At 38.2% G+C, this 7500-nt stretch overlaps 3 non-coding genes across 3 annotated transcripts in view; all 3 read right to left on the bottom strand.

Moving 5' to 3' along the window:
- Positions 1-19, bottom strand: part of LOC135267759 (large subunit ribosomal RNA) — a 4037-nt gene extending 4018 nt beyond the window's left edge. The window contains exon 1 of the ribosomal RNA XR_010336132.1: positions 1-19. This exon is cut by the window's left edge and continues 4018 nt beyond it. This is a non-coding gene — a ribosomal RNA (large subunit ribosomal RNA).
- A 476-nt stretch (positions 20-495) lies between these two features.
- LOC135267762 (5.8S ribosomal RNA) lies at positions 496-652 on the bottom strand. The gene has a single exon (XR_010336135.1). It is a non-coding gene; the product is annotated as a 5.8S ribosomal RNA (ribosomal RNA).
- A 2058-nt stretch (positions 653-2710) lies between these two features.
- Positions 2711-4630, bottom strand: LOC135267758 (small subunit ribosomal RNA). Its single transcript, XR_010336131.1, has one exon. It is a non-coding gene; the product is annotated as a small subunit ribosomal RNA (ribosomal RNA).
- Between the last annotated feature and the right edge of the window lie 2870 nt (positions 4631-7500).

The following is a 7500-nucleotide window of genomic DNA, read 5'->3' as shown; positions in this document are numbered from 1 at the left end:
CTCACCTGCTCTGAGGTCGCAAATATAAATTTGCCTTTATTTTGTCAGACGATAATTACACGTATTCCGTTTATATGGCTGCCTCCAAACAATTTCAAACATCGATCTGACGTCGTTGCGAGAATGTTGTTGTTGTTAATTATAGTGCATAAAATATGCATATAAACAACTTTAACGTCTCGGACACGACGATCGCTTCGTTCGAAATTTAAGCGTTGTGGCTGCTTTTTAATATCGGACGTGCTACGTCTAAACCAACTTGTACCAACAAACTAATAAGAATGTCAGCCGCTATTGCGTTTTAGGATGCCGCGTTATTATTTATATTGTTTTTATTGTTGTCTACGTTGCATAATATTTTATTATGACAACCGACAATCAATTAACAATTATAGTAACGCGTCATATTTGCACCCAACACGCTCCGACGTAATTGTCTACACAACATTGTGCGCTGTGTTTAAGACAAAAACCGAGCAGTCTTTGAAATTGACACGACCCTCAGCCAGGAGTGGTCCGGGAACAGTATATCCGAGGACCGCAATGTGCGTTCGAAATGTCGATGTTCATGTGTCCTGCAGTTCACAAGTTGACGCGCAATTAGCTGCGTTCTTCATCGACCCACGAGCCAAGTGATCCACCGTTCAGGGTAATCTTTTCAAACAAATTTAAAATATTATTACATAACGCACCGTTCCACATCGAAATCGTTTCATCATCACACAACAACAAAAATAACTACTTAAGGTTATTACAATTGTGATGTATATGTGAGAAACGGACCAATCGAAAGAAACGTTCGGCGTTATATTTTATAATATTTTATTTAATTAAAGTGGCATTTGTTTCTACTTATCGAAAAGAGTATGCAGTTATAGTTTAAGTTTACATAAAGAATAACCCGATGATATTAACGTTTTATAAATACGTATATATATCTATTAGGTTTTTTTTCTCTATCAACTTTGTCTATAAAACTCTGCTCCTTTTGCGATAAGCATTATGTATATTTATTAAATAGAAAATATGTCGAAAAACCAGACGTTTTCTTCAAACAAACGCCACAGCTACAAACTTAATCACAACAATATTTACCAAACAATACAATTGTAGGGTGTTTTGTGTGATACGTCGTTTGGTGGGCATTCTAAGAACGTCCGTCGACATAAAAACGAATCAAAAGAAAAGCACAGGCAGTGCAAAACGTTCCTTCGTCAGTCGGGCGTATATCATTTAAAACCCACAGAATCTAAAAAAGTTAATAAACTTTTTTATTTAGATTCCTACGGTTCGTCGCGTCGTTAAAGTAAATTATTACTTCGACGCATGCGGAACCCAGGTACCCGAAAACCGTAAGCCTAAGCGTTTTTTTCCAAACATCACTCACTATCGATAAAGTAAATTGATTTTATGTATTTATAAATGTGCGTTTGTATGTATAGTAGTATAGTAGTAGTATATTTTGTTATTGGTTGTTTCGAGCTTTTTATTGTTATAAAACGTTTTTGTAGTCTTGTACATAAAGTACAGACGAATAGACAGCCCCTTTTATTTATTAATAAACTCCAACCATTTACAAATTAAATTACAACTACAACATCTCTTTTACACATTAATTATACACCATCTTTATTTTCTTTTTTCCGAAGCGAATACGATGAAGAAAATACGCAAAGACTGGCTTACAAAACCGTAAGCCTAAGCGTTTATTTTTCAAACATCACTCACCATCGGTTAAGTAAAATGATGGTATGTATAAATGTGTATTTGTATGTACAGTAGCGTATTAATTTTGTTGTTGGTTGTTTCGAGTTTATTTATTATTATGGTTTGTATGTATAAAGTTTTAGTCTTGTACATAAAGTACAGACGAATAGACAGCCCCTTTTATTTATTAATAAACTCCAACCATTTACAAATTAAATTACAACTACAACATCTCTTTTACACATTAATTATACACCATCTTTATTTTCTTTTTTCCGAAGCGAATACGATGAAGAAAATACGCAAAGACTGGCTTACAAAACCGTAAGCCTAAGCGTTTATTTTTCAAACATCACTCACCATCGGTTAAGTAAAATGATGGTATGTATAAATGTGTATTTGTATGTACAGTAGCGTATTAATTTTGTTGTTGGTTGTTTCGAGTTTATTTATTATTATGGTTTGTATGTATAAAGTTTTAGTCGTGTACATAAAGTACGATCGTATTGGCAGACACCATTATTATTCATTCATTCATTCTTGTTTGTTATTATAAATAACTCCAACCATATACAAATACTACAACAACAACAACAACATCTCTTGCACATTAATTATACACCACCACTGTGTATTAGTACTTTTTTTCGAAGCGAATACGATGATGGAAATACGCTAAGACCGGCACTGCGAAAGCAATAATAAAACGTTAGCACATAACCATCTTTCGACAATATTGATTCGTGTTAATGTTCGAAAAAATTCTTTGAAAACGTCGTTTACGGCACGTTTACAATCGATTTATAAAATAAATCGAAAAACGTAACAACAGATCCGCTTAATGCAAGACGACCCGTTGTTGCTTTTCCGTTCGACGCATAATAAAGAATTTTGTATGAGAATTGATCATCATACGAATAGTGTATGTATGTGTGTTTTTTGTTGATCAGCACAGACAAAATGTGTGTGTATGTGTGACAACTAAACAACAACATTTACACGTTAATGATCCTTCCGCAGGTTCACCTACGGAAACCTTGTTACGACTTTTACTTCCTCTAAATGATCAAGTTTGGTCATCTTCCCAGCAACATCGGCAACGTCGAAACGCCACCGCGCACCGGTCCGAAGACCTCACTAAATCATTCAATCGGTAGTAGCGACGGGCGGTGTGTACAAAGGGCAGGGACGTAATCAACGCGAGCTTATGACTCGCGCTTACTGGGAATTCCTCGTTCATGGGGAACAATTGCAAGCCCCAATCCCTAGCACGAAGGAGGTTCAGCGGGTTACCCGGACCGCTCGGTCAGGGAGGACACGCTGATTCCTTCAGTGTAGCGCGCGTGCGGCCCAGAACATCTAAGGGCATCACAGACCTGTTATTGCTCAATCTCGTGCGGCTAGAAGCCGCCTGTCCTCTAAGAAGAATTGTTTGTACGCCGACAGTAAAAACCGCACATAGAGACCGGGCGAACCCGGCTCCAGCCGGCATTTGGGATGTCGAAATACGCCTATTTAGCAGGCTAGAGTCTCGTTCGTTATCGGAATTAACCAGACAAATCGCTCCACCAACTAAGAACGGCCATGCACCACCACCCACCGAATCAAGAAAGAGCTCTCAATCTGTCAATCCTTCCGGTGTCCGGGCCTGGTGAGGTTTCCCGTGTTGAGTCAAATTAAGCCGCAGGCTCCACTCCTGGTGGTGCCCTTCCGTCAATTCCTTTAAGTTTCAGCTTTGCAACCATACTTCCCCCGGAACCCAAAAGCTTTGGTTTCCCGGAAGCTGCCCGCCGAGTCATCGGAGGAACGTCGGCGGATCGCTAGCTGGCATCGTTTATGGTTAGAACTAGGGCGGTATCTGATCGCCTTCGAACCTCTAACTTTCGTTCTTGATCAATGAAAGCGTTTTTGGCAAATGCTTTCGCTTCTGTCCGTCTTGCGACGATCCAAGAATTTCACCTCTAACGTCGCAATACGAATGCCCCATCCGTTCCTATTAATCATTACCTCGGGGTTCCGAAAACCAACAAAATAGAACCGAGGTCCTATTCCATTATTCCATGCACACAGTATTCAGGCGAAGTTTTAGCCTGCTTTAAGCACTCTAATTTGTTCAAAGTAAACGTGCCGGCCCACCTCGACACTCAATGAAGAGCACCGCGGCGGGATTGAGTTGGGCCGCCCTCTCGAGCTAAGCCCACCGGCAGGACGTCCCGCGAAACGCCAGTTAACACCGCGAACGATGAACCGGCGGCGCGGGACACAAATTCGACTACGAGCTTTTTAACCGCAACAACTTTAATATACGCTATTGGAGCTGGAATTACCGCGGCTGCTGGCACCAGACTTGCCTCCAATTGATCCTCGTTAAAGGGTTTAGAGTGTACTCATTCCGATTACGGGGCCTCGGATGAGTCCCGTATCGTTATTTTTCGTCACTACCTCCCCGTGCCGGGAGTGGGTAATTTGCGCGCCTGCTGCCTTCCTTGGATGTGGTAGCCGTTTCTCAGGCTCCCTCTCCGGAATCGAACCCTGATTCCCCGTTACCCGTTACAACCATGGTAGGCGCAGAACCTACCATCGACAGTTGATAAGGCAGACATTTGAAAGATGCGTCGCCGGTGCGAGACCGTGCGATCAGCGTAAAGTTATTCAGATTCACCAAGTTGTACGATGACGGCGAAACCGCCACCGATTGGTTTTGATCTAATAAAAGCGCTCCTTCCGTCTCCGGTCGGAGCTCTGTTTGCATGTATTAGCTCTAGAATTACCACAGTTATCCAAGTAAATGTGGGTACGATCTAAGGAACCATAACTGATTTAATGAGCCTTTCGCGGTTTCACCTTAATTTGGCTTGTACTGAGACATGCATGGCTTAATCTTTGAGACAAGCATATGACTACTGGCAGGATCAACCAGGGAACTGTGTTTTTGTGTTTTTTGAGACAGACGAGAGAATAAAATACTCATCATCATCGTTTATAAAGATGAAGAATATGCGCGTTTGTGCGAAACAATCTAACATATAAGAAAGTAACGCCACGCTGTTTCTTCTTTTCTTCGTACGATATAGAGATAAATGTATCGTCATCATCGTCGTCGTAGTCGTTAAACACCACAACACATATATCGGTCAATAAAGGCATAATAATAATATTTATAATATTATTTTTTACCTTTGCCGATTTAAAAGTTCAAACATTCTCTTCACTCTTCGCAAGATTGAATGCGACGTGAATTTATGAAATTCTTTCGAATCCATAAACGTTACGAATATTATATAAATATTCTCGCTCGGATATTAGAGAGTTGACGCATTTATTATTTTTGTTTGTTTAAATCACAAACATTTGTTAGTTCAACAAAGTTTGATTGCATAAGGACCGCCAACGTAAGAGAATACGTTTTGCCGCATCCGCAATCTCGCTGTGGGGAACTGGGCGAGCCACAAAATCACAAAATAAAGCAATCTCGCAAGCAAAGCCCTATTCGAATTCGATAGCGGAAATGTGCAATAAACGTCGATAAATTGGAAGCAAATGCAGAACGTATACATAATCGGTCGTTTTGTCGTCGTCATTTATGATAAACTTCGACTAAACCGTTACACCGTTCATATCGCCTCACTCAACGCATCGACACACACCACTACCATATGTATACCAGCGCGACACCGATCGAGGCAGCCGCTCGGTATTGGATGTGCGCACCGCTCCACTGACATAGCTCCACAGGCGACGTCTACCGAAGCGCACAGCTCTATAACTATAAGGCATACACACAAAAGGGAGAAAATATTTTAAATATTGATAATATTAAAAAGTCATATTTTATATTTAAACCATTATAAAATTTAATTATAAAAACGTTTGTTTTAAAAAAAATAATTAATTAATAAAAACAAAATTATTTTAAGCGCCGTACTTCGTAAACGTCGTACTTCGTTCGTCGTATGTGCAAAGTCAAATGAATGCTGTAGTTAGTCGCAGTTGGAACGTCTGAATGTCGTACAACGTAACAATAATTTTGAGTGCCCTAATGTGTAGACGTCGTACTTCGCGAACGTCGCACTTCGTAAACGACGTACTTCGTGAACGTCGCACTTCGTAAACGACGTACCTCGTGAACGTCGCACTTCGTAAACGACGTACTTCGTAAACGTCGCACTTCGTAAACGACGTACTTCGTGAACGTCGTACTTCGTAAGGTTATGCAATATTAATACACATTTGGTGTATTGCAAGTTGCATTTTAATAAATATTATGCATTTTTATGTTTTAATTTAATATCTAGGCCAAAATACTATGTTTATTTAATTGTTAAATGTGTACGTTTATTTATAGATACGTAATTTACATCAAAATTTGTTTTTTTTTTATTATATGCAAACTACAAATAAAACATTTAATATTTTTAAACGTCGTACTTCGTGTAAGTTATGCAATATTGATACAAATTTAGTGTATTGCGGGTCGCAATAATATTAATTTATATTTGAACGTAGTACTTCGTGAAGGTTATGCAACATCAGTACACATTAAGTGTATTGCAGGTTGCATTATTATTAATTTATGTTTTCTCACTTTTTACCTTCATATAAAAAAAAATTTAATATTTTTGGACGTCGTACTTCGTAACAGTTATGCAATATTGATGCACATCTGTTGTGCTGCGGGTTGCATTTTATAAATTTAATGTATTCTTATGATTTACTTTAATGTCTAGGCAAAAAAACATTTTTGATTAGTTGCTGAATGTTTACATTTATTTACAGATACGTAACTTGCAAAAAAATTTGCTGTTTTTTTATTATATACAACACAAATAAAATTCTTTAATATTCTTGAACGTCGTACTTCGTGTAGGTTATGCAATATTGATACAAATTTAGTGTATTGCGAGTCACAATAATATTAATTTATACTTGAACGTAGTACTTCGTAAAGGTTATGCAAGATCAGTACATATTAAGTGTATTGCAGGTTGCATTATTATTAATTTATGTTTTCTCACTTTTAACCTCAATATAAAAAAAAATTAATATTTTTGGACGTCGTACTTCGTGAAGGTTATGCAATATTAATGCACATCTAGTGTGCTGCGGGTTGCATTTTATAAATTTAATGTATTTTTATGTTTTACTTTAATATCTAGGCAAAAAAAACAATTTTGATTAGTTGCTAAATGTTTACATTTATTTACAGATACGTAATTTGCAAAAAAATTTGCTGTTTTTTCATTATATACAACACAAATAAAATTCTTTAGTATTCTTGAACGTCGTACTTCGTGTAGGTTATGCAATTTTAATACACAATTAGTGTATTGTGGGTTGCATTATTATTATTTATTGTTTACGTTTTACTTCATCACTTTGTGAACGTCGTACTTCGTTTGTACTATGAACGCTGCATTTCGTCGCAGTCGGCAGCACGTGCGAATAAACGTCGTACAAGAAAATCACGATTTTGAGTGCCGTACTTCGCAAACGTCGTACTTCGTCTATACTATGTACAAAGTCAAGTGAACGCTAAACCTCGTCGCAGTCGACAGCGCGTGCAAATAAACGTCGTACAAGAAAATCACGATTTTGAGTGCCGTACTTCGCTAACGTCGTACTTCGTCTGTACTATGTACAAAGTCAAATGAACGCTAAACTTCGTCGCAGTCGACAGCAAGTGCAAATAAACGTCGTACAAGAAAATCATGATTTTGAGTGTCGTACTTCGCAAACGTCGTACTTCGTTTGTACTATGTACAAAGTCAAATGAACGCTAAACTTCGTCGCAGT

Source organism: Tribolium castaneum, unplaced genomic scaffold (genome assembly GCF_031307605.1).
Source record: "Tribolium castaneum strain GA2 unplaced genomic scaffold, icTriCast1.1 ptg000088l, whole genome shotgun sequence".
Classification (NCBI taxonomy): Eukaryota; Metazoa; Arthropoda; class Insecta; order Coleoptera; family Tenebrionidae; genus Tribolium; species Tribolium castaneum.
This window is presented reverse-complemented; position numbering and strand designations above follow the sequence as displayed.